At 32.5% G+C, this 13,747-nt stretch overlaps 1 long non-coding RNA gene and 1 pseudogene across 3 annotated transcripts; both read left to right on the top strand.

Moving 5' to 3' along the window:
* Nucleotides 1–5,229: 5,229 nt before the first annotated feature.
* On the top strand, nt 5,230–7,813 carry LOC142611162 (uncharacterized). Of its 3 annotated transcripts, XR_012839960.1 has the most exons (6): nt 5,230–5,477; nt 5,593–5,726; nt 5,975–6,164; nt 6,884–7,005; nt 7,266–7,310; nt 7,415–7,813. It is a non-coding gene; the product is annotated as an uncharacterized LOC142611162 (long non-coding RNA). The 3 variants fall into 3 exon arrangements; XR_012839959.1 differs by having other exon boundaries at nt 6,014–6,164; nt 6,884–7,310; XR_012839958.1 differs by having other exon boundaries at nt 6,884–7,310.
* A 1,429-nt stretch (nt 7,814–9,242) lies between these two features.
* LOC142609270 (TMV resistance protein N-like) lies at nt 9,243–13,182 on the top strand (annotated as a pseudogene).
* Nucleotides 13,183–13,747: the final 565 nt, after the last annotated feature.

The raw sequence follows: 13,747 nt of genomic DNA, 5'->3' as shown, positions 1-13,747 counted from the left end.
TTGTCAAATTTCTAACATAGCTCATGTACAAAATTCTGTCAACAAATATTATACGGGAAATGATATTTTTAAGCTTCACCCTTTAAGTTCTTGATTAATATATATATATTCTTATTATTCTTTCTTGCAAACCCTACTTTAGGTTGACGAATCATTGTGTTTCTTATAACTCTATTTTGGGTTAATACTTTTTGGTGTTGTGTTTTTTGAGTTCCCTATCACAACTCCCCTCTCTCTCTTATAGCTTTGGTTTTTTTTTTTTTGAGTTAATACTTAGTCATTTTGAAAGTGAGAATTTGAATATCTATCAAAACACAATCTTAGCTATGTATTTGAATGTGTCTATTAATTATTTGAGTGATATCAAGTGTAATTTTGTGATGAGTTTTGATTATCATGATAATCATCTTTAAGAGAATGAGAAATTTGAACAATATATTTGAAACTTAAAAACTTTAGTCATAAAGAAAAAAAAATTAGGACACATATCAAATATGTCCCTTTTGGTCCAATTCAGTACAATTTGATCCATTCAATCTACTTCGTTCACTTTGGTCCAATTTGGTCCACTTCGGTCCAATTCAGTCCACTTTGGTCTATTCAGTCCATTCTGTCCACTTTGGTCCATTTGGTCTAATCAGTCCATTTCAGTTTAATTCAGTCCAATTCGGTGTACTTACATAAGACTAAAAAAGACAATTTTTTGGTTAAGAGTGCTATCAATTATTTGAATAATATTAACTGTAATTGTTAAGTTATGTGTGGGAGACCTAGAAAAAAGCGTCCCTCAAAAAAGAAATTTGGGTACTTTTTACGGTATCTCTCTTTTTGGGTAAGTGGTATGGAGTCACCACTTATTTTTTTTATACAAAAAGAAAAGAAAAACTTAATATAAAATACGTGACATAATTGTTCCATTCATTGATTGAAAAAATATTACATATTTGGAAAATTGAAAAGTTACATAGCCTTGGGTCCTAGTTACAATCTACCAAATATTTACATGGCTTGTTGTCCTAGTTACATTCTACTCAAAACAAACAAAGACAGGACTAGATCTACTTAATCAAAGACCTAAATCCGGAGGCTAGGTTACGGAATGGGAAGGTGTTAGGCACCCATTCTGCCCAGATAAAGTATGGTCTTTTTGACTCTAGTAACCAATGTACCATTTTATGCATGTCATGAATGATATGTTGAAAATGTTAAATAAATCACACAAAACCATTTATGAATGTATCCTCCTTTTGTTTAAAAAAGTTCAGATCTGTTTTAATGATTAAAATATTGATTTTGACTCATAAAAAATTCAAATATGTTTTTATGTGTAAAAAAAAAAAAAAATTTGAAGAGAAAATTCAGATCTGTTTTTATTAATAAAACACAAAGTCTTTTGGTTTGTTAAAGAGATTCAGTTCTAATTTTTAAGAGATAATAAAAATTAGTTTTGAGTTTTGTAAAAGATAAGATCTGTTTTGATGATGATAAAAAATGGTTTTTTATGTAACAGAAAAAATCATATTTGTTTCTATATTTGAAAAAAGACATATTTTTTATAAAGAGTACCTCATTCACAAAATAATTTCATGTTACATGACTCAAACAAAACAAACAACAATTCATGATCTCTTTCTTTACTTCAAAAATCTGCATGCATTAAAAAATCATATCTATATCTAAAAAAGATACAAAATCCGTTCTTTATTTTAAGAAAAATTTAGATCTACATCTAAAAAAAAGATGTAGATCCACTTTATTTTTGATGAAAAAATCAGATCTACATTTAAGAAAGATGTAGATCCGTTTTATTTTGATGAAAAACTCAAATCTACATCTAAGAAAGATGTAGATCCGTTTTATTTTTATTTTTAAATCAATTTAGTACATGCAGATCTCTAAAATCAAGAAACAGATTATAGTAATGATAAAAGAATCAAGAACATATTTTGATAATCTGAATTAACAAATCAAAACATGAATATTCAAAACAAGAAAGCATGCATCATGATGATGAAAGAACATAAGAACAAAAGGGTTGGAAAGCAACCTCTTGCGTGAGCACTCTTCTACTTGAGAGGATGTTTTAGGGTTCAAAGAAACTTGTTTAGCTATCTTTGAAACCTAAAACCCTAATTCTTCTAGCAAATCTTAGAAAGGATCAATCAATCTCAGCAATTTGTGAGTCTCCAAAACGTATGCCTCTTAGAGTGTAAAAAAAAAAAAGTGCTGAATTATGAGGTTAAATCTCTATTTATAAAGGCCAGAAGACTCTAAAAAATAGGTACGGACGATTAGGGTTTGAATCCGGACACATAATTTTTGCGAAAAGGTCGAAAATGGTATGCATTATCGTCACCCAAAGGCCATTGGGCCAAAACCCACATCATGGAAATTTGGCACTTTTAGAGTGCCGACACTCCAAAAGTGCAGAATTGGTCTTTGGACCCCGAACACACTTTCGTGTTCGGGTGCCATTTGAACTCCTTTTATAGGGTTTTTTGGCCGGTCCTTATACCTAGACGCGTTTTCATCCTCCATTTATGATTTTTTTTTTAATCTCTTTTCTAGATAATTTAGTCTTTTTAAAAACAATTATCTTGTAGATAAATACCCTAAATTAAATCTAGAGAAAGTTCAGATTATCCACAATTTTATTGTTATCCAATCATCCCTTTTATTCCCATGCATGCATCCCTATTTTAAACACTAATTATCAACCAATCACAAAATTATTTAATCAATTTTAATTTTTTAGCCAATCAGAATTAATTTAAACTAATCATGTGTGGTTGACTCTAGCTAGACACAATGCATGTTGACCATGCAAACTTGATCATGCGATATCTTTCGATCCGATGGTCCGATTTGAAAAACAAAATCACCATTGCGACCGTTAGAATCTCAAGATCATTTTTATGATATGCAATGAATGAATTGATGCATGTAATGCAAATACAAATTGATGCATGTAATGCAAGAACAAATTGATGTATGTAATGCAATTATGATTTTTGGGGTATATGGATTGGTCATTCAAGTCATTCTCCTTGATTAAATTATGGGTGCAAAATTAAGTGTCTACATTATGATTTTTCACATAACATTTATGTTGGCTTTAATTCCATGACAAAAATTGTTGTAATTGCGTTAATTTATTTTCTTGTATTTTATGGGATTTATTTGTAATGGGTTTAGTCTTAAGTGGTGAAGATTTGATTAAGAAAGTTGAAGGTCACATGAGGAGCACATGCCAGAAGCTGGAGAGTCAGTGTGTTTCGTGACTCATCTCATGAGTTGGCCAAGTTGCGAGATGACCCGTGAGATGCACTGACAGCTGGGATTTTAGTGTGACTCTTATACTGTCTACCCATACTATATATACCCTCATTACCCACAAGATTGTAAGGAGGCTATTCAGAAGAAAACCCTAGAGAGAGGTTTCTACAACACCCACCATTTTAGTGAGAGCTACTCATCCTCAAGAAAGAATTCATTTGTAGTCTCTTCTCCTTTCCCTCTCCCATTATTATACCTTGAGAGGAGATTTGTACCTAAACATTACCCACACCTATTCAGAGTGTAGAACGTGAATTAGACCTTGGGAAGAATTGGGTATTTGTCAAAATAAGCTGATGAGGTTTGGCAATGCAATCGGGTAGTATTGCTGGATCGAGGAAGTTAATGAAGACAAGATTCTGAGAAGTCTTTTAGTAGCTGGAGATTAGAGGGCTCAAGTACTTTGGGTAGATTAGGCTTGGAGGGTCATTTTGGTATCATTGTCCTCCAACTTATTCACTAGTGAATCATTTCGGCTTGTGGGCCGCGGAGAGTTTTTTACACCAAGTTCTTTGGTTTTCCTCTTCGATAACACATCGTTGTGTTATCTTGGGTTTGCTATTCTTTTACTCACTGCCCTTTCCATTTTAGCATTGCACCGATTTGTTCATCCATGCAATTGTTGAATGCTTCGATTAATTAATTTGCTAATCACGTATATTCCACATTAAGTGTGTTAAGCATAAAATTAATCAAGCTGTAATTAAAATTGGGGGGTCTAAACAAGCTCTATCATTAGTAATATCGAGCTTTCAGTAATTATAGGATTAGTTTTATTTTATCATAATAATCTCCTTAAGAGAATGAGAATTATTGGATAAGTTTTGATTATCATAATAATATTCTTAAGAGAATAAGAATTTGAATAATAATTTGAAAACTTAAAAATTTTAGTTGTATAAAAAGAAATTTGGAAAATATAATGCAAAATAACAATAGTTAGAAGAATATAGACAATGACAAGAAAAGAATAACAATATCAATAAAAAGACATAAAAAAAATTATAAAATTATAAAATTATATATTTGTACGTAAAAATAGAGTGATGGAAATTACTTTTTGAAATTGTTTAATTTTTAGGAAGAACAAATTATCTACAATAACATTTAGAGTATAAATTATACATATTCAGTTTAAGTTTGTTATGAGTTTTGATTATTATGATAATCTCATTTAAGAGAAAATATAATTTGAATAATTAAAATTTGAAACTTAAAAATTTTAGGTGTACAAAAATTGAAAAAAAAAACATAGCATACTATAATATAATAAATTTCGAAGAATATGGACCACTTTATACAAGAATAATATTAATCAAACACGCTCAAAATAATAGTATGATATATTGATAGAGATAGAAAGATGAAAAATAATTTTAGAAATTGTTTAATTGTTTAATTTTTAGGGAGAACAAAATTATCTTCAACAAATTTTAGAGAACAAATTATAGATTATATTACAATTACAAAATGATTATTTATTCACACACATCGCAGGGGTCTAAAACTAGTCTATATTTCTATCTATATTTTACTAAAAACTGAAGCGTAGCGTTTAATGCTGCTGCTGCTCTCACATTGCGCCACATCAGCTACCACGTCATTTTTTTAAAATATAATATTTCCTTCAATTTTAAAATGGTTTTTACAATTTTCAACCCTATAAATGCAGCCCACTACTTATTTATTTACTTCCACTATCATCTTATAACAAATTTGTATAATTAATCTAGCCCATCTCTTATTTATTTAGTTCCACTATCAAGTCCAACCCAAATCCTTTTCAGTTCAGCTTAAAGGGAAAAAAATTAAAAATTAAAAACGTTGAAGCCAATTTTTGGCTGAGCCTTTTCAGCTTAAAGGAAGAAGAATAAAAAAAAGGTGGAGGGTTTCAAGGTTTTGCGTGACCAAGTAGAAGCCTGCGGAGATAGAGAGTTTGAAGATTGTAACGTGGAGGGAAGCTTAAAGGGAGGGAAAATAAAAACGTTGAAGCCTTGCGTGAGAAAACAGAGGGTTTGAAAGCTACCCACCTTCCTGATCTACCGTTTCCCAGTAACGGCTGCCTATCTGATTTCCTTCCTTTCTTTATTCCTTTCCACATGGTGTATAAATACTGACAGAACTTGCCTGCTTTGGTTGAGGTATCTCTACATTTCAATTTTTTTTTTTTTTTTTTTGGGTTCAAAACTTTTATGCTCTGTTTATATTAATATCTTACCCTTTTTTTCCATTTGTTTGTGTTTGTGTTTATATTAGACGAGCATCCTTGGCATGCCATTGATGTGTTTGTCAGATTGCCTGAATGTCGTTTCAAAAATAAAAGGACCTATTTATGTTGCTCAATAGTGCTAGAATCAAAGCAAATTGTTTTTGGTGTTTCAATTTTTGCGGTAAGTTTTCAGCATAATTTTACTGTATAATCCTTGGCAGCTACAAAAGAACTATTTTATTTTACCATTGTATTTTTGCGGTAAGTTTTCTGCATAATTCTGCATAATTTTACTGCATAATCCTTGGCATGCCATTGATTTGTTTGTGAGATTGTCTAAATGGTTTCAAAAATAGAAGAGCATCTCCTTCCCCTAAATCCTTTTCTCGCTCTCTCACTCTCTTCCGAAATTTATTTTTCTGTGCACAGCACAACTTTGAAACAATTTCTCTCTATTTTCAAGCAAAGCCTCAAAGCAAGAAAAACATCTTTAAGGCACATCGAGAAGAAATAGAAACCCGGAGAGAGAAGTTTGAGGGCTGCCAACATTGTCAAGCCAGCACTCACCTTCAGTCGGCATCCCACCACTGTAATACCGCCGACAGGACATCAGTTAAAGGTACTTTCTTATGTTCAAAAAAATGATATGAATTGTTTAGTTTTGATTTACGCATGTAGCCTAGAATTGGTTTTGATTAAGGTTTAAAATTTAGAATTGGTTTGAGAGACTTAGAAAGATGAGAAAAAGAAGGGCACAATTGGAGGATTTTGAAAAGGGTTGCCTGCCATGTGTTTGATGAAATTTCTCTTTAGATAGGTGGTACATAATTTTTGGATTCAATTCTTTCTTTTTCCCATATTGATATAAATTTTGGCCTATTGTTGTATTCACAAAATCCTTTTGAGTTGTCGTTGATTTCTTGGCTTGGTTTGTTTGCAGCAGACCAGCAGTTTTGCTGCTTTTGGGATTTTGTATATATATGTTGATTTTATTGGTTTATTTGTTGTTCAATTCTAAGATTCCAACATAATCAAACAAAGAAATATGTGACACTAGTATGAAACTATGAAATATTGGCACACCTTTGAGGTTTGTAAGTTGGAATATTTGTAGTTGTAGGTTGTTTCTATTGTCATGATCCAAGGGTAAACGGTGTTTATCATCATCCCAGATTATTGTCTACAATAGCCAGCACTTTAGTGCATAGCATATGAATAGAGTCCAACCTCATCACCCCTAAGTGTTTGTGATGATACCTAAGCCAAATTGAAGTGTTTCAATTATAAGAAAGAGTCCCTTTTTTCTCCGACTCTTATTTTTTTGAGTTTGGGTTGTAGGGAATGATGATAATGCCAATTATTCACTCCCACCGCCAAGTGAAACCTAGCAGAGCCAGAGGGTGTGGTTTCCTTCAAAGAGAAGTGCTCCTTTGTCGTCTATTGGACAAGTTACGCATTATGTAATTATTTTATATTTTAATCTAAAGTCAGAAGTTGCCTATTATTTCATAGACATGTTTCCTCACCATTAACTCAGATCTCGCTATAATGCTATTAATTAGCTATCAGAATATGCTCTGCCATCACACAAAGAAAAGTAAATGAATATGTCATCTGATAGTTCCAATGTTACACTTGAAAATATGGGTTAATAATAGACCTGGCCTGACCACCTTATATAATCAAGGTTTCATTTAATTTTGTTGTTTTTAATTTAAAGGTGAAATATGTTGAAGAGGTTAATGGTGGTCATTGCAATGGAATGGTACGTTGCTTTCACTCTAAACTAATAAACATGTTCGTTACATTGTTTCTATATTATTCTATTCTTAGTTGGTTATCTTTTTGGCATGTTATACAATCTGTTAGATTTGGGAGAGTAGCAGACTATGGCCTGGACTTTAGGAGGTTCACTCTTTATTTCTCAAGGGAGTAATTGAATTCATGTTTGAGTAAAGCAAATGACACAGAAATTTTTACTGCAATGCGTGGAGAATTTGGCAACCAAAAATCAACAATGGACTGAAATTACAGAGCATCCACTATGGTCCTCGGAGCATCTCACTGTGGGCACAAGAACACTTGATTGATACACTGGATTAAGAAACATAGCAAATTGATTTATGCTTTTTTTTTTTTTGGTTTAGTTTCCGTGAAAGCCAACAAAATACAGAGTAATTGGGTGTGATGTAGATGTAGGGACATCATATTGACGGTAAAGTTGTGTTATTTTATATTTATTTTGTTACAATTTTAATTATTTCTCACTACTAGAATTTTTTCTGTTTGATTTCTTAACTAATTAGATATGCTCTCTATTTTTTCTTTATTCTAGATTTGTTCTTCTTCTTTTTTTTTTTTTTTTCTTGCAGTAATGTAGAGTACAACTCCTAGCCTCATACTCATATTGGATTATGCATTATAATAATTCTCTTGGTTCTATTGTGGTGTAAGAGAATTTTGTTATTATATCCAATTTTAATTTTCTCTTTTTACATGGTTGTAGTTCCGATTTTATGTGATACACTACAATTGTGGGGCTAAATTTTACTCAAGATAATATAAAATAGTTGTCATCTATCTTAACATTTACCAAGGAATTGTATTTGTGTAATATCACGTTATGATTATGTAATATATTACTATATAAAATTTGAATGTTTCTCATTTTTAAATGTTTAAAATTTTGACAATTTGTCATACAAGATGTTTAATTACTCTCTCCATTTCATATTGGAGATGATTTAACTTTAAAATAGTCAAAATTAGATAAATAGTTAAACTTGGACATGTTAACATTTTGAGCTAAAAGTGACCCGTATATCGCACGGGTTAGCGATTAGTTTATTATAAAAAGAGAAACAGTAACAACTTACAAATATTCACTCTTTACTCTTGTTTAAGATACTGAGATGATCAGAGAGAGATGAGATTCATGATGAGATCAGATATCAGATGTGAGAGAGAGAGAGAGTGATATGTGATCTATGTTGTTGTTTGTTTCTTGATGTGCTAATTTGTGTTGTAGTTTGATTTTGGAATGAGCTGATTTGTATTATTATCTGGTTTTGGGTTAGACTGATATGTGATAAGGGTGTGCAAATATGCTATATAATTATTTTTTTTCAAGTCACAGGGTTCATTTGAACCCCAAAGAACATGAACGGCCGCCACTGGTTTCTCCACGTTTTACTATCTATTCCTATTGTTTAATATCTGAACTTCCCCCTTACAACAACTGTGATCGTCAAATTACAATCGCTTCCTCTTCATATTTGTATTATTACGTGAAAGCTAACTGATGGCACGTTAGGAAATTGTTCTGAATCTGACATAATTTTATATTGTTTGTGGGAAATTAAAAGGAGGCATCATTTTAACAAAAACTAATGAGTGGATTTACTGGCATGGGAAAGGGCTCATCCTGAATATAAGCTCAAGCGGATTGACAGTTGGAAAATATTTTGTCATGATAATAGAAATTAAGACAATTCCATTAAGGAGAGCGCCCCGTGCATGCCTACTTTGTTTGTTTTTTTGTTTTTTTTTAAAAGACAGAATTGTTGACTACTTGACTGGAACTAGAAAATGTGAGAGCCTCCACATCAAATTGTTCTCTTCTTCTCAGCTTTTTTCCCTTTTAATTTTCCTTTCAATTTTAATTGAATGTACTTTTGTCTATTTTTATTGTAGTTCAAGACTTGCAGTATTTCTAATGGCTTCCATAAGCGCTCAAAAAGCCTCGTCTTCATCATTATTTTCTTCGTCAACACCACTATGGAAATATAATGTCTTTCTTAATTTTAGAGGCAAGGATACCCGCAATAGTTTTGCGGATCTTCTATATGCTGCTTTGAAACAAAAACGCATTGTGACCTTCAAAGATGAGGAAAAACTTGAGATAGGGAAATCTATTGCACCAGCACTCTTGAAAGCAATAGAAGAATTAAGATCTGCGATTGTTATTCCCTCAAAAAACTATGCATCTTCTGCATGGTGTTTGGATGAACTTGTAAAGATCATTGGATGCATGAAAGAGAAGAAAATGATGATTTGCCCGACTTTTTATGATGTGGATCCATCTGACTTACGGAAACAAACTGGTACTTTTGCCCAAGCCTTTGCTAAACACAACGAATGTTTTAAGGATTGCATAGAGAAGGTGCAAAAATGGAGATTTGCTTTAACAGAAGTGGCCAATCTCAAAGGGTTACATAAACGAGATAGGTAATTCAATTTGACAATTCTTTCCTTCAAATATTCACATAACATTCATCTTATGTATTGCTTCTTCTTTTTTTTTAACCTTAAACAAACCTACATATATCTTTGTAGTTCTTTCAATTTCGTCTCAAGCCAATTATTTTCAATTTATAGAATAAAACGTTGGGTTTCTACTTCTCTCTTTTTTTTGGACCTATTTGTTTGTGGTTTACTAGTTTACACTAAGCACAAATTTTTCTCTCTTCATTGTAGGCCTGAGTAAAAAATTATCCAGAATATTGTGAGAGAGTTATGGCATAAATTGTTGTATTCATTCACAAACAATAACGAAGATCTAGTAGGAATAAATTCTCGAGCAGAGAAATTAAAGATATGTTTGGCTCTAGGGTCCAATGATGTTCATATTATAGGAATTTGGGGGATGGGAGGAATTGGTAAAACAACTATTGCTAGAGTTATTTTTCATATGGTCTCTAATGAATTTGAAGCTTCTTGTTTTCTTGCTAATGTTAGGGAAGTTTCCAAAAGAGCCGGTTTAGTTATATTACAACAACAACTTATTCTTCAAATTTTGAATGAAAGTATGATTATACAAGATGTTGATGATGGAGTTCTTTTGATTAAAAATAGGTTACGTCATAAAAGAATTCTTCTAGTTCTTGATGATGTAAATCAATTAGACCAATTAAACAAGTTGGCTGGGAAGCAAATTTGGTTTGGTCCAGGTAGTAAGCATTTGCTACAGACATTTGAAGTAGATGAAATATATGAGGTTGATCAATTGAATGATAATGAAGCTCTTCATCTTTTGAGTTTGAGAGCTTTTAAAAAAGACTATCCTCGCAAAGATTATTTGAATTTGTCCAAAGATTTTGTATATTACACTGGTGGCCTACCTTTAGTTGTTGAGATTTTGGGTTCCTCTTTGTTTGGCAGATTAATTGATCAATGGAATACTACATTAAATAGGCTTAAAGAATTTCCTGAACCTAAAATTCTCCAAGTACTAAAAATAACTTTTGATGGACTGCATGAAGTAGAGAAGGAAATATTCCTACATATTTCATGTTTCTTTAAGCAAATAGACAAAAATGTAGTAGAAATACTGGATTATCTTGGCCTTTACCCTAATATTGGATTACAGGTTCTTATTGATAAATCTCTCATAAATGTTTGTGAGGGTTATTTTTGGATGCATGATTTACTACACGAAATGGGGAAGAACATAGTTTCTTAAGAGTGCCCTAAAGAGCTTGGAAAGCGTAGCCGACTGTGGTTATTTAAGGACATAGACGATGTTCTTACAAATAAATATTTTGAAAATTTGAGCATACACCCTCTTATTTGATTCAACAAAGTCTAATTTAGAGTAGTTTTGGTAATCTTACATTTCGCAGTTTACTAATCCCTTTTATTTATAATTATTAGGGAACACAAGCAATTGAAGGCATGGTCCTAAAGTTGCATAAACCAAAAGAGGCATATTGGAATCCTGAATCCTTTTCAAAGATTCATCATCTTAAATTGCTCATAATTGATAATGTTCACCTTTTGCGTGCGCCCAAACATCTTCCTAATGCTTTGAGATATCTTGATTGGAGTGGATACCCTTTAAAATCATTTCCATCAAGTTTCCAACAACAGGTAATTTAGTACCTTATACAATTTTATTTTTAAGTTTCATTAAACTGTTAGGTTAGGTGGAAGCAAATTGTTTTATATTTTGTTTTTGGCGTGGATTTAACAGTCTTTTGAGATGTTAAAATTCATTTGCTTGAAGAAATCCCTGCAATTGATTGAAACCCTTAACTTCAACAAAATCTCAAATCTTGAGAAATTGATTCTTAAGGGTTGTATAAATTTACTTGGTTTGCACCCATCAATTGGAGTTCATAAAAGCTCATTCTTCTTAATCTAAAAGGTTGCAAAAACCTTAGAAGTCTTCCAAGCAAGTTTGAAATGAAGTCTCTTGAGATTCTTATCCTTTCTAATTGCTTAAAAGTAAAAAGAATTCCAGAATTTGGGGAGAACATGGAACGAGTCTTAGAGCTTTACTTAGATGCCACTGCCATTGCAAAATTACCCACATCAATTGGGAATTTAACTAGTCTTGCTTTATTTGATGTAAGAGACTGCAAAAATCTCACGTCTCTTCCTAGCACCTTTTTTAATATGCAATCCCTTAAAAATCTCAATTTTTCTGGATGCTTGAAACTACTAGAGAGCTTATGGAGGATTAATGAAAGTGTAGAGGAGCCTAGTGCAAGTGGAATTCTAACAAGATTTACGGTTTCTTCGAATGCTCTCTTCAAAACTCTTAAAAATGTAGCTTTTAGTGGATTTAAGCCAAGAATTCCCGATTCCATGTGCCAGTTATCAACTTCTTTAGTGGGTTTGGGTTCTTTGACCAATTTGGATCTAAGTAGATGCAATCTCAATGCAATCCCCAATGATATTTGTTGCTTATCCTCTTTAGAAATTTTAAATTTAAGTGATAATAAATTTGAATGCCTTCCAAAAAGCATCAGTCAACTATCTGCTCTGCAACTTTTGAATGTGACGGATTGCATGAAGCTTATATCATTACCAGAGCTTCCATCAAGTATTCAATCAATCAAGGGATTGCACTGTCCATCACTTAAAATGGTGACAAATCTATTGAAACCAAATTCTTTATGTGAGCCAATACTCCTCCTTTCAGATTGCGGTAGCCTAGCTAACAATCAAGACATCATTAACACATTTTTTGCAATCGTAAGAAAGCATCTTCAGATCTCTCTCTCTCTCTCTCTCTCTCTCTCTCTCAACAACATGAATTGTATGTTTCAGGGACTCCATTCTAGCTACGAATACTATCACACATATGGCCTAATTATTCCTGGAAATAGAATTCCAAGGTGGTTTAGCCATCAAACGAAAGGGACTGAAATAAGTCTAAAAGTACCAAGTCATTTGCGTGATGAGTGGATGGAGATTGCTGTTTGTGTTGTATTTTGTTCAACTCCACCTTACGAAACCAACCCAATCAACCGCTGTACAATTTTTAGTTGTTTGACAGCCAATGGAGAAAAAGTGCGTGGAAGAGCCATTAGACCTAGAGACATTTATAAGATAGATCATATTGTGCTGTCTTATGTAATTCCTGAATTATATGGCAAGGAAGCCCTAGAAGAATTGTGGCAATGTGATGTAAATGGATTCAGTCATATTGGAATTCAAATCACAACACAGAATACAGGCTTAGAGGTGAGGAGCTTCGGGTTCCGCATGGTATACAAGAAAGACATGGAAGATCTCAACCAAACAATGGCTCATGTACCAACAATAGCATTGCTCCTTATCAAGGTTTGGATGTTATCCATCATAATTTCAACAATTCGGTCATTGTAGAGGAAGGCAACAAAGTCAAGTGAAGCCATGATGATTATGATGGGGCTGGACCTAGCGAGAGAAGGAAGCGCTAACGATGTACCACACCCAAAAAGGATTGAAAGAGTCTCAGAATTTTTGGCCCATCTCTAATAGTGATGAGTCAAGTGACAGTGATTAGTGACTTGGGAAGTTTTAATCAACCATTTTCTCTTGATTATCCGTAAGGCACTACCTTTCTTCTTAATTTAAGTTTTGTTGGTTGTTGCATTATCTTTTTTTCCTTAGCTTTGGCATGTAGTTGTACCTTTTGGGGTTTACTTTAACTTCAAAATAGTCTTTTGCTAGCTATACCTTAGCTTCATTATTGGCACTTATTCCAACTCTCATCTGGTATGTTTCCTTGATCAAATAACATAAGGCAGTACTCCTAGGTAATTTATTATGTATATTATTGAATCTAGAGGATTGGTACAATTGATAAAAAGAATCATCCCTGTCCTTAAAGCTACTCTTTTAATCCAAATACACACAAAAAAAAAAAAAAGTCGTGAAATAAACAACAATTAGGGTAATCTTGGTTTAGTATATGTGTTTACCTGTTTGTGC

Source organism: Castanea sativa, chromosome 9 (genome assembly GCF_040712315.1).
Source record: "Castanea sativa cultivar Marrone di Chiusa Pesio chromosome 9, ASM4071231v1".
NCBI lineage: Eukaryota > Viridiplantae > Streptophyta > Magnoliopsida > Fagales > Fagaceae > Castanea > Castanea sativa.
Note: the sequence above shows the minus strand (reverse complement) of the source record. Positions and strands in the feature narration are given on the sequence as shown.